The 15088-nt window shown below is 33.9% G+C and overlaps 1 protein-coding gene across 1 annotated transcript in view; it reads right to left on the reverse strand.

Annotated features, from left to right (window-relative positions):
- Window positions 1-15088, reverse strand: part of tmem132e (transmembrane protein 132E) — a 408394-nt gene that overhangs the window by 179128 nt on the left and 214178 nt on the right. The window lies entirely within an intron of this gene.

Raw genomic sequence — 15088 nt, forward strand, 5'->3', positions numbered from 1 at the left:
GATATGAAATTGCACAGTAGTTCATTTGGCATATGCTTTGATTGAGCTTTTCATACATTTTTAATGACCTCGTAGTCACAAACCCATGCTTTATCAGTCGAGCTACAAGAAGTCACAACCCAGTAAACACCCCAACCTTCCCCTTAGCATTCATTGACCCCTTAAAATCTGTTATTTGTGCAATTTACTGTTACTAATAAAGCAATCAGGGAACATGGATGTTTGACAGTAGATCTCTTTTTAACCAGTTCCTTCGAATACCAAACAGCCATTTCTTATCTATTTAATTTCCTTCCTAAAATTGTCTGGCATATCACCAATAGGCAGATGCATATTTCGCCACTTGGAAATGGAAAACAAACAGCGTCCAGATTTAATAAATGCTAGCTAATGTTTTTAATCAGGCAACTATGATATTCTCCTAATATCAAATTGGACACTTATTCATATGGCAGAAAAATTACAGAGCATTGATTAGCATGTGTGTTCTCTCAGTATCAAACCCATGATATTTACTAATCAATCTATAGCACATTATATTCTAGTAACCATGACGACATCTCACTTAGCTTTTAGTCACTACTTAATAAACAATATTTGTGCAGTTGACACTTACTAATAAACCAATAAAGGGGACATTTGACTTGATTGATCATGATTAAATGTAGCCTCTGTCTAATCAATTACCGAACACACATTTATTATCTATTTAATTACCTCTCTAAAATGGTTGACTTGTAACCAATGAGCGGACGCAGATCTGCCACTTGGAATGTGGAAAATAAACAAGAGGCACACAAAAAATGATGTTTTGATGAACCTGAAGTGACGTCCGTGCTGTTTTTCCTGCGTCCGGACTTTTATTTCGCATGACATCGTTTAGCTTTTAAAACTGAGTCTGTGCTTTTGAAGTGATTGCCAAACATGAGACTGCTGTTATACAGAGCAGGACATGTAAATAATTTACTCGCCGCAGTGCATTGTGCAATTTAGAGAACAAGTTTTATGTACTTTTCTCCCTGCCGTAAACAAATCATTTACAATTTTTCTTTGAACGACCTATTTTTGCGGCCATTTCTGTTCTTTTTTTTTTTTTACCATAGAAGGATGCAAAGCTTATCCAATTAACTAGTCACATGACAGGCAGCTGCCATGTTGATGAATGCCAATCCCAGCGCACAAGTCTGTGCAAATTAAATAGACAGCCCTCCCTTGACAAATAACAGCTTTCTGAATTTACGCTCGCCTTATAGCTGTCATTCTGAGGTTACAGGCCTCGGGTCATGATATACGACTCAATCTTCGGACGGCCTGACTTCGTGACAGTGAACTGTCTGGCAGAGAGGAAATTCATTTGTTTTGCTAATTCAGTTTCACTCCGAGGCTTTTTCCACCCAAGCTGTCATTTGGAGTCCATCATGGATGAAGCGTAAGTAGCATCTGGGCCAGTATCCCCTTCATAAAGAAGTTACATCAATGCCATTGACGGATGGCGCATCTTAATGGCACAACTGTGTTTTAGGGCAAATTGTATTTGCTTTCTCTGTGATTCTTTAAGCTAAAAGGTCATTGTGAAATTTCCTCCCTTCTGTGAAACAAACTAAAATGGATGTTAAAAACATTATGTTTGTCTGTGCCGTAATTAGAAAGAAGAAAGACTTTGAGATGGGCAGTGCAAGTAAATTATTCAGAAGGCGGTGAACGGACTTATTTTATCATCACTTCACAGGCTTCAAATAAGACTCAACACATAAATATTATTGGCCGCGGGTTTGCTGGTTCAATATTCTGCCTTTATGGCACCCCACACACCTCCAACACGATTCAACTTCATCTTCCTCTCATAAATCAAAAGCGTGTTTATATAGCAAGTGGCCTGCCATCCTCAGCATATTCTGATTAAAGAACAGCAGAGTGAAAATGTCAAAGCTTATCTTAACCAAGCACGACTGCTTTTCTGACATACGCTATATGTGACATACGCTACTGTAAAAAATAAATTCTGAATAACTTAAGTAAAACTTGAGTCATTTAACATAAATTTCATTAAACTGACTAACAGAATGAGACAAAAAAATGTTGAAAATGTCTTATTTTGATGAGTTAATACGGTAACACTTTACAATAAGGTTCATTAGTTAACATTAGTAAATGCATTAACTAACATGAACTAATGATGAGCAGTGCAATAGTTACAGTGTTTATTAATCTTTGTTAATAGTAGTTAATAACCTTTGATTTTAATAATGTATTAGTGAATGAAGGAATTAATATTAACTAAGCTTAATAAATTCTGAATAAGTATTGTTCATTCTTAGAACATGTTAACTAACTTATTGATCTTTTTGATAAATTTAGATTTATTTCTTTTCTTTTTTTTTTTACAGTACACACAGAAAAACTGTGCAGGCATATTTTTTGTTGGCCAGGCTGTGAATAAAAAAAATAAAAAAATGAAAAAAATAAAATAAATAAATAAATAAATATTGAAATATGAATAAATATTGAATTCAATAAATATTAAATAAAAAAATAATAATAATTTTTTTCTGTAGTTAAACTAATTTAGTAAAAAGTAAAAAAAAAAATATATATATATATATATATATATATATATATATATATACTGTATATATATACACTTGTTTACATTTTGCTCATATTTTGATGAACAAATATATTCTCCCGATATGTGTGCGTGCGTGTGTGCATGTGCGTGTGTGGGATCATATATATATATATATATATATATATATTTATATATTTATATATACATATACACACACATATATATATATATATATATATATATATATATATATATATATATATATTACAAATATACCCATATATAAATTAAAACCTTTATTTCATCTTAATGTGGTGATTGATAATTTCTTAACATAAAAATGTCATATACTGTATATGACAAATAATATGAGAATCAATTTTGCAGTTCAAACCATACCTCAAAATCCTTGTTTGGCAGCACTGTTATATTTTTGAGGGGTAGGTTGGGGTGGATTTGAAATATGATGCTTGCTTCACAGTCATAATGGACTATGGTTGTCCCCTCAGTCTTAGTGTCAAAGCATGATAAATGTCCAATATTATCAACTGAGGGGGAAAGCGAGGTCTCTCTGTACCACCAACAGCTCCTCAGCAGAACACTGAGGTCGCTGAATGACAAAAAAAAGCCCCTTGTTCAGTTTCAGTGTGAACTTACTGCAAGGCATTCCCTTTTTTTAGTAATAATATAACCATGATATTGGCACAAAAAAAGATTAAATCCTATATAATATATAACTGTGGTAATTATTTCTGTGTGAAAATTTAACAGCCCTCAGTAAGAGCAAACAAAATGATACAGGATCTAAAGAGGGAAATATGTAAATTATAACATCCTATAAGCAAACCCCACGCTGATTAATCTCTCAATTTCATTACATTATTTTCCAGGATGTCTCCAGGCATTACTAATGTTACTAATGAAAAACATGGTATAGATACATTTTTTTGCCAGCAGATTTCAATACAACAACTGTAACCTTTAAAAGCTTCGAGGGAAATAAGGCAGCCATACAACAGCAGCATGTTGAAGAGAGCCAATGCTGGCATACACCCTACAAGGCGTAGCAACTAAAGAACAAATGTTTTAATAAAGAGAATACGGCTGGAATTTTATCCTAACAAGGCCTAATATCCGGCTTCATAGCTGTAATGTGTCCTTCAGAAGATTCAAGACAATGGACAAGCTAACAGATATGTCCTTTTCTTCAGATAGGAGAGGTTTGAGTCAATAAATGAAACGGATCTGGATTCTGGACTGCGAGTTGGATTGGACTAGAGGAGGTAAGAGACAGATGCACTATGCATACTAATCAGGATAATCACCACGCACAATCTCATGCTTAAATTCTCTTTTTCCAGGTAAGATTATCCAATGCGTGCTTATGGACTACCATGAGTAAAGGAACAGCAACAACTCCCATCTGTATTGAGCTCCATAATGACTGTGTGATTGGTGACAGATGCACGAGTCAAATGGGTCGGCCATGAACTGAAATTTTATCATAACAGACTTTTGAAAAAAAAAAAAAAAAGAGTATATTTGCATATGATGTCTGGCTTGTGACTGTTATTAAAGGTAGTATAGGAAATGGAAACACAGATCCTCCCACATCTGATGACATCCTCCCACACTAATGCTTTAGTTTATTTATTCCTATACATTTTAAAAAAAAAAATAAAAATTAAATAAAAATTTTAAAAATTTTTTATTAACTGTCAAGGAAACTTTATGATTGGTCAATGACATCATTCTGCATACATACGGTAAAAATTTTTAATGTTTTTTTAAAATAAGTCTCTTCACCTCGGTTTATTTGATTTAAAGGGAAAAAAACGGTAATATTGTGAAACATTATTACAATTTAAAACAGCTGTTTTCTATGTGGATATATATTAAAGTGTAATTTATTCCTGTGATCAAAGCTGATTTTTCAGCATCATTACTCCTCAGGGTCACATGATTCTTCAGAAATCATTCTAATATGATTATTTGGTACTCAAGAAACATTTCTCATTATAATCAATGTTGTAAACAGTTATTTATATTTGTATTTCAGGAATATGAAATGAAATAGAAAGTTGTTGTAACATTAAACAATATTGTAACATTAAACTATTGTAACATTAAACTCAAAAGTTTGGAGTCAGTAAGAATTGTCTTATTATTATTATTTTTTTTTTTTTGGAGGGGGGGGGGGGTAAAAGAAATCAATACTTTTATTCATTAAGGATGAATTAAATTGATCAAACGTTACAGTAAAGACATTTATAATGTTACAAAATGTTCATCAAAGAATCCTGAAAAAAAAAAAATAATAATAATAGTGAATGTTTTTTGAGCATGTTTTTTTTTTCAGCATTTGAGCATTTCTGAAGAATCATGTGACACTGAAGACTGGAGTAATGATGCTGTAAATTCAGCTTTGATCACAGGAATAAATTACATTTTTAAAATATATTAAAAGAAAACTATTATTTTAAATTGTCATGTATGTACACATACGACACTTATTAGGTGCAATTCCTGTCAGCTAAGACTAGGAAACTGAGGATTTATTCTCACAGGCTCACCAAAATTGCCTAGTCCGACAAGTATCGATCCCTGATTCATGTTTTTGTCGTTTACAGAGATGATAAGGTTGTTGTTTGTACGGAGCCTATTTTCAAAACACCGTCGTCTTGTACAGTAAATGAGCGGCCAAAACGCATAAAAACTCTTCAGTTTTTAGTTGAAAACGGTGTTGTGTAAACGGCCCCTCAATTCTTTAACATCTGACATTTCTTACAAAAAAAAAATAAAAAAATAAATAACCAGATATAATGACATAAGAGGATGAAAAGCCCACTTGCTTATTACACGGTCTCCTTGATATAATCACAACCACATCCAAGGATCCTTTTGTCTTTACATAACAATGTGTTTAAATGAGAAAGAAATTAAACAGCCTCTAAGAAGAAGAAGAAGAAAAAAATTAAGTTTGTTAGCCAGACCATGAAATGATATTTTCTTCTGAAGAGCTTTTTAAAGAGTCAAAATGAAGAAAACCTTGGGTATTTGGGCACTCTTAGAGTGAGAAAAAGTAATTTAACAATTTTGAGGGTCACACATTTCTTAAACGAAAGATATATTAATTCCAGCCTAAAACAAAAGCACCCACACACTAAATGTTTCTCAAGGCGACAACTGCGACAAAAAAACAAAATCAAAACACTCACGTGGTTCCTCTGATAAAATGACATGCATTCAGACAGCAATCAATTCACAAAAGGACAAGGGACTTGTGTTTTTAATAATGTTATATACCTCCTTTTGCTAAGATAGCAGCTCTAAGTCTTCTCCTATTAGTATGTCTGATGAGTTTGGAGAACGCCTGACAAGAGATCAGAGACTATTCCTCCACACAGAGTCTCTCCAGATCCGTAAAATTCCTAATACATTCTTCAGCTTTCTATTGGGTTAAGGTCAGGGGACTGGAATGGCCATGACAGAACCTTAATTTTTTGCTCAGTGACTCAATTTTGTGTTGTTTTTAAGTGTGTTTAGGATCATTGTCAAGATCCAAACAAGTCCCACTGTTTAAGACTTCTAGCAAAGGCTGATTTTTGTTGGTATTCTAATCTGTTGGGATTTGCTAGAACCCATCACACCATGTATCTAAACAAGATGTCCAGGACCTACAACAGAAAAATAGGATCCTTCTGTATATTTAATCAGTTTTTGTTCCCTGTGTGCTCCAAACCTTCAGTGTTTGCAGCCAAAAAGCTAATTCTTCTAGTTTCATCTGACCAGTTTCAACCCTTTTGCTTTTGGATGAGAGCAAAGGATCTTTCTTGAAACCCTGCCAAACAACTTGTGATGATGTAGGTGCTGTATTTTTCTTCTTCTTTTTTTAACCCGAATACTTCTGCATTTTCCCTGCTGTGATCCCTTGGACAGTCTTTGGCAACTAAAACCATCCTCCTTGCCATGCATTTAGACAATATAGACATGCGTCCTCTTCCGTGCAGATTTGGAACTCTTCTTTTGTTCTTTTGCTGCACATCAGAGCCCGTGTTCAGAAAGATTCTAAGAAACTTTGAGGCAGATGGGCTACAACAGCAGAAATTGGACAGTTGAAGACTGTCACCAAAATTGGACAGTTGAAGACTGTCACCAAAATTGGACAGTTGAAGACTGGAAAAATGTTGCCTGGTCTGATGAGTCTCGATTTCTGTTGAGACGTTCAGATGGTGGAGTCAGAATTTGGGCGTAAACAGAATGAGAACATGGATCCATCATGCCTTGTTACCACTGTGCAGGCTGGTGGTGGTGGTGGTGTAATGGTGTGGGGGATGTTTTCTTGGCACACTTTAGGTCAATTGGGCATTGTTTAAATGCAACAGCCTACCTGAGCATTGTTTCTGACCATGTCCATCCCTTTATGGCCACCATGTACCCATCCTCTGATGGCTACTTCCAGCAGGATAATGCACCATGTCACAAAGCTCGAATCATTTCAAATTGGTTTCTTGAACATGAAAATGAGTTCACTGTACTAAAATGGCCCCCACAGTCACCAGGGCCCGTATTCATAAAGATTCGAAGAATCCTCACAGAAAACTCTTAAAGGGTTAGTTCACCCAAAAATGAAAAGTATTTACTCACTCTCATGTTGTTCCAACCCCATAATTTAAATGATGTCTTTAATAACTTTTCAAGGCCAGCTAGTTTCAATTCCTCAAGAAGCCTATGGACTAGTATGCACGAGTGATCCAGCTCTCAGATTTCATCAAAAAATATCTTAATTTGTGTTCCGAAGATGAACGAAGGTCTTACAGGGTTGGAACAACATGAGGCTGAGTAAACACTGACAGAATTTTCATTTTTTGGGTGAACTAACACTTCAATTCAGCTTGAAACATTTTACGTAGGAGTCTTAGCTTAAGAGCGATTCGGGACCGATCTGAGAGCAACTCTAGGAAAAGACAAAAACTTTCATCTTAGTAAGGAGCGGGGTTGACCCCGTTGCTATGTATGACACAATCTTTTGAAGACTGTGATTGGTTGGAAAAAAATACTGATTTTAAGTACAGGGTCTATTTTAATCCTTCACTTTGAAATTACATGCGTAATTTTTCCTATTTGACCGTTCTCTCACACACACACACATTATATATATGTATATAAATCCTTTTTTTAATTTACATGCTGTTAATTTCCAAAGGTATTTGATTGGCATAGAATGATAAAAATTGTTCCACTCTTTCCAATTATACACTGATTGTTGGCATGTCTATTTAAGTGGTGGTTTAAATGTTCGTTTTAATATAACAAACATGGAATCAACAACAAGGACGAGAAAGCCCGACTGGACAGAGGAACAGTGTTTACTGTTAGCCCAGTTAGTGAATGAACGCAAGGCCATCCTTAAAGTTCCCGTGAACCGGAAGTTGCAAACGATTTTTCTCCAGTGCTGTGACGTATTTCCAAGTGAAACGGAATATTGAACAGAGGGCAGGGTTTTACTCTAGCGCTCCTCCTCTCCATCTCTCGCTCATAGCAAACTAACGGCTTGAGGGGAGTGGTTAAGCGTTTCCCGACCCAAGAAACCTACGTCATCAGAAAAAGAAACCATTCCAGACCGGAAGTAACTTTTCAGATTTTGATTAAAGATTACCAAGGTAAAACATTTTTTAAATATATATTTACTTGCACGGATTAATTGTTCACCACAAGACTAGTAATATGGGCTAACAAAGTAAATAGGTTCAATTTTGATTTCACAGGGACTTTAAAGAAAAATTCGGGCTTGGCATCAATCTATAGCGTCTTATTAACTCACTGTCATCCATTGTCTGCAACACATTTCTCCTTCCTCTTCGTCTTTCTGCCATTTTCTCCACTGCTAAAGAAACTCTTAAGCCTCTTAAAAGTCCTCATCCGTACTCCTAACAATTTTGACCTTAAGCACTCTATTAAGGGTTAAGACACTTTCTGAATTACTTTTTTCTTTAATTATAAGAGTAAACGCCCACATTTCTAAGATTTTTCTAAGAATTTTGTCACTATTCTTTTCAAAAAGATTCTTTATGATTATGGACCCTGAACTTTATTCATTGGCTTTACCTAACCTTTACCCATCTCCTTATTTGATCAAATATCACGGTCTTCAAGCTCAAAAAAGTTTGTTAATCACAAAACGTCCATTCCATTTCCATTTTCCATTTCAGTTCACAAGCAACATTTGTGCCAAACATCAACATTCCCATCACCTGCAAAAGCAGCCCTACAGCATTTCTGACTAACACCTGTAAATGTAAAACAATAACTGTCTGAATGGGGTGAGTGTCTGAATAATCTCAGGTTGTTGTTTTTTTTCTAAAAATCACATACATGCACCTGGACTAATCCACACCTGCTCCCTCTGCATGAATAAGCACGTGCTGGAACCCAACCAAGAGCACATGCACGTTTCAAACTGCAAAACCGTCCTCCAGAGATGTCTGGATGGCCCATTTCTACCTCAAAGTTAGCCAAGGGGAGTGCACTAGCAGCTGGTAATTACTGTGCATATGGCTCACCCCCTTAATTAGCACCGGCACTCCAAGTTTCTAATGAGTTTCGATTTTATTTCATTCTGTTTAAGAGACAACTTAAAAAAAAAAAAAAAAAAAAAAAACAAGAAGAAAAAAACACACAGCACACAACAGGCCTGGCATGAGTGTGGATGCTTTCACAGATATTATATGTGAAGTTGTGACAAATAAAATCCTGATTTGGCAGGCTGATGCAAGGCACAAGCAACTTTTTCTTTTACATCACTGATATCATTTTAGAACTTGGTTCCTTGATATATACCGTAGAGGCCTGGGCAAAAAATATTTTGAGGCAAGAAAGTATTATTGCATGCACAGTGTCCAATCTTATTTGTGATTATGCTAATTAATGATAAATGACAGAATTGTCATTATGAATCAGCAATTTTCTTTATGTATAACAACCACGCAAGCTTTTCATGTAAACCTCCATTGATAGATTGAATAGAGGGATTTTCTCCCATGAACAATGTGACAAAAAAATAATTCTCATAAAATCTTGCCCGTTATTTTGATTGATTGGATGTCTGACTGATTTATTGCATCACTATTCACACAGAATTTGAATAATTCATATTGTTTTATATTCTTAAAATCCGATCTAACTATATAATGTTGTTTCTAGTATCCGAAAAGCAGAACAATATTTCCATTATTAAACTTCTTATTCAGTTACAGAGACAAAAATTACATTTATGATAAACTCACCAACCCCTGTATTTTTTTGTAATTTTTGCATTATAAGGCATTTCCTCTCAGGATATTTCCACTAACACTCGATAGACACTATCTCTCAGCAATTATATAGCAATTCACAAATCTCTTTTCAGCATGAGAGAGATATTATGACTGCATGTGAAGGGCAAAGAAAATTATCGCTCTCCTCTGGGAAAGAAAGAGAAAGTAAATACAGCCATTAAAAGGAGACAGAAAATTGTTGTCTGTTGGTATATTTCACATTTTGCAATGCCGTGTATTATTTCTCTTTTAAAAGATTATTATAAGTATTCGTGTTACATATTGACTATTTACAACATGAATATGTATGCATGATATATAGTTATTTATTTGATGAAATAAATATTTGTATTCAGCATGAATGCATTAAATTGATCAAAAATACGGTAAATACATTTACATCTAAATGACAAATTCTGCTTAAACACTGTTCTTTTGAAATATATTCATCAATGAAACCTTTTTTTTTAAATCATGATTTTTATTATTTATTTTATTTTTTTATAGATTACCGTCAATACATATACCATAACAGTTTCTTGGTTTAATCCAACCATTAATACTTTACATTTTGCCTTTTCTTTAACATGAAATGCATGTATTAATCATAAGACAGATGCTATGTGCACAGTTATGAATTGCAGGAAGCATGTTTCTATTTATACAGTAACAGTAAAGGGCCCATGGATACTGTCTGTCTAAACAACAAAGCAAACTGAGTGATCAATAAAATGAAGGCCGCTATGAAGTGGTCATTAAAAAAAAAAAAAAAAAAAAAAAAAAAACTAACAGAACATCCCTAAGCCTTGATCCTGTGTCCGGTTTAAGCTGGTTTTGCTCTTACTGGGCCGCACTGTAAACCTCTAATGTTCAAAATAATTAATTGGTTTGAGTAGACCCAACTTAAATTAAACAAATTAGTTCTATCAAATTAACTTTCATGAGTATTTCAAAATATATTTTTTCTTTTGAGTTCGCAAAACTTACACATTTGAAGTAATCTAAATTGTTTCATTGTTTTGAGTTTTATGAACTTGTTTCCTTTCATTTAGACTAACGTAAATTTAATTGAAACTGGGCTCGGATCTCCATTTTTCAGCATGCCTTGTCATGACAATCAAAAGTGAGAGTAAATGCTAAAATTAAGTGATTATTATTATTATTATTATTATTGTTTTTTTGTGCAAGACTAATGTTAAGGGTTACCATCAAGGTATAATAAATGATCTATATGTACTCATTCAGCAATTGTAATGCTATGATGCTGATGTTATAAAAACATTGCGTCAATTACACTGTAAAAATGAATATGCTTTATCTAATCAATACAATTGTGGCAACAGATTACAAGCGATATTATTAATTAAATGTAACAAATTAGAATTGAGTAATAATTAATCAAATTATTCCTTAAAAGTTTAAAATAAACCATTTAAAATGAGTAAAGTTTACATGTAAAAAAATTATATATATATATATATATATATATATATATAAACAAAAATATCTCACTGACAGACAGACGTAAAAGATGAATTAAGAACTCTTTATTTTATATCGCCAACATTGAAGACATCTGATGTTAACAAGCAGAATCACGGAAGGAGAAAACCGTAATTTTAAAACAAACTTAAAACAAACACCGATCACCATAATGGTGACTTAAATTTATGTTTTTTGGTTGTTGTTGTAAGTTTTACTCATTTTAAATGGTTAACTTTTAAGGAATTAATTTGATTAATTATGACTCAATTCTAATTTGTTAAATTAATAATCTTGCTTGTAATCTGTTGCCACAATTTTTTTGATTAGATAAAGCATATTCATTTTTTTAGCATTTTTTTCAATATAGCCAACCAAGTTTACACTACTAAAAATATAAGTTGAGATTACATGACAATTTTAAAATGTATGAGCTTACTCAAATATTTCAGGTTAAGAGCAATAAAACTGAATAAGTACAAAATACAAATCTGCAAATTCTGCTTAAACTTACTTTCTTAACTTAAAAGATTTGATGTAACTTATGTCAACTTATTCGGGTATCCAAGCTCACTTGGGTGCAAGCTAAGTGAACATTATTGTGTCGACTGTGACGAGGAGCTGCGATAGTTTGTTTGTGATTGACTATAACTTGTGGCTGTAAAAACCACATCATCAAACACTTCTATAAACCTATGGCCAACAGGTTTATGATATACAACAGACATGACAGTAAAACAGACACCCATTAAACAAAACTCCAGTCTGTGCTGGCTTGTGTGTGTATCTTTGTTCTCTTTTTTTCCCCCTAGTAATTTCTTTCAGGGCATAATCAGCTGAAGAGTGTCTTGGGCAACCCAAATCGTCTTCTGGTGCCACAATCGTCATCAGCCAAACACCAACTTCATAATCGTAAAGACAATTCAGACACCGTGGTGTTGTGATATACATGTGATGTAAATATTTCATATAATAAAAGTGAAATAAAATGAGAGTATTTTTCATATTTTATTGATAAACCCAAACTGATTCTAATGCAAATGGCTTGAGCTGCCTACTGTTGCTATGGCTACCTCCTAAGGTGAACATGACTGCAATTTGCAGGTGTATATTAGGTGTCAGATGAATATGTTGCTTGAAATCTAACTTTGTCGGTGACTGAAATGCCGTTTAAACGCGATTTAAAAGCTTCCCAAAGCGTTTGTTCTGACTTTAACTTATTTAACAGAAGAACTTACAAAAATGAATAATAGAAATAGAGTGTGCAAAGAAAAATGGAAGCACTCTAAACCAAGTTGTGTGTAAGTAAATGAAATGTGACAGCAAAGTGATGTAGCACAACTGTTTTCAACATTGATATTAAAGGGATAGTTCACTTTGAAATTAATTTTTGATATGTTTTAGCTTACCTCAAGGGGATCCAAGATATAGGTGTCTTTGTTTCCACAGTATTTTCAATTTTGACATTTTTTAGTCAAACCGTTGTTGTCTATCAGTCATACACAGCATGCACAGAGAAGTCAAAATTAAACATGATTTAATGACTCGTAAATGTAAGTACACATTGATGGCCTAAGACACGTAACGAGCGGTTTTTGTGAGAAAACGAACAGTATTTATATCGTTTTTACCTCGTGTAATCACAGTGATGTCCAAGTGATCTGAATCAGTTGTGCAATGTCCAACTGAACCGAACTGAATCAGTTCAATGTTACGCCGGAAGTGATCGCTTGCGTGTGACGTCACTCAATATTTACACGGAGATTTCGGAAGTTTTACCTTTTACTAAACATATTTAGATATACGGGAAACCGATTTCGGTATATCTAAATATGTTTAGTGAAAGGCAAAACTTCCGAAATCTCTGTATAAACAAAGAGTGACGTAGGCGCGCAAGCGATCACTTCCGGCGCATGCGCAGACCGAAGCGCCCGTGCCGTCAGATCATTTTGTCATGGCTATGATTACAAGAGGTAAAAACGATATAAATACTGTTCGTTTTCTCACACAAACCGCTCGTTTCGTGTCTTAGGCCATCAATGTGTACATACGAGTCATTAAATCATGTATAATTTTGACTTCTCTTTGAATGCTTTTTGGTGGACCCCCTTAGCCTCCAGTGTATGACTGATAGACAACAACGGTTTGACTGAAAAATGTCAAAATTGAAAATACTGTGGAAACAAAGACACCTACATCTTGGATGCCCTTGAGGTAAGATCAAACATATCAAAAATTAATTTCAAAGTGAACTATCCCTTTAATCAAATGTTTCTTGAGCAGCAAATCAGCATGTTAGAATGATTTCTGAAGGATCAAGACTGGAGTTTAAAAAAGTTTTAAAAAGTAGAGTTTTTTTGTTTTTTATATATATTACTTAATTTAACCAAATAAATTTAGCCTGGACGAGCATAAGATAAATTGGTAACACTTTACAATAAGGTTTTATTACTGTAGCTACCATGACCTAAGACTAACAATACTTATACAGCATTTATTAATGATAGTTAATATTAATTTCAACATTTAATAATATTCAAATCAAAAGATGTATTTGTTAACATTAACATTAGTCAATCCACTGTGAACTGACATGAACAAACAATATACAACTGAAGTTTTATTAACTTAACTTTTACAAATGTATTGCACATTGTTACTTCGAGTTAGTTAATACATTAACTAATGTTAACAAAATTAGACTTAAGAGCAACAACAATGGTGGGCTGTACATTTAGAAGGTCGAGCAGGCTGAACAAACCTGAAGTCTGGCAAAATACAGCGATAATTCAATGCATGGACGTTTACAATTATCAGTGAATAAGAGCAAAGTCTGAGTATTATAACAATGAGCAAAACACACATACGAGACACACATAGAATTTTCAGAAAGTGTTGTAAAAACTCACTCTCTCACACACACACACACAATGACCACTCCGTCTACGCTTTTAGAAAATAATATGTTTAAACTGGACTGAACTCCAACTGACTTATGAAAAGAACATAGATACAAAAAAAATGGACTATGCAACATAATAGATGTGAAGTTTGATGACCTTGTGGATAACATGATGTCCATTATAAAAGCAGCACTTTTAATCTCTAATTCCCAGTGATGTTTGGGCCTTTCTCTAAAATGACCAGCCATTTTCATTTCCATTACACACCCTCAAACTTCAACTTAGACCTTGCGATGCCCTCATATATTTAGGTGGCAGCTTTTTTTTTCTTTTTATTTACTAGAACATTCCAGAAATAATGACAATCTAGATGATCCAACAATACCTAATGGCAGCCCTGTGGCCAAGACATATGGTCAATGCATGACTTTTGACCCCTTTTTCATAGCTTCAAAGGTTTCTTAATCAAATCCATCCCATTAAATCCATTTCATGTTATTAAATTCAGTGCAGGAAAACACAATGTTCTAATACCGTCATTGATTGAGAGTTCCCCTTCATGTGAAGGTTGAACCATATACAGTTTTCTCTAAAAAGACAATGATTGTGATGTAGTTTCATGTAAAAAAAAAAACGTAATGTGACTTACCTGCATAGTTGCATGAGGAGTGGATGAAGCATAGAAAAAGAAAGAGAAAGAAAAAAACAGTTAGAAAGGAACTTGGGAATCTGATAAAACAAGGTTTTGTGAAGAAGACACACTTTGAACCAGTGCATTGACAGACACTATCAAATAATAATGCTGTTAAAATAACCAC

Source organism: Pimephales promelas, chromosome 4 (assembly GCF_988280905.1).
Source record: "Pimephales promelas chromosome 4, fPimPro1.hap1.1, whole genome shotgun sequence".
In the NCBI taxonomy this organism is placed as follows: domain Eukaryota; kingdom Metazoa; phylum Chordata; class Actinopteri; order Cypriniformes; family Leuciscidae; genus Pimephales; species Pimephales promelas.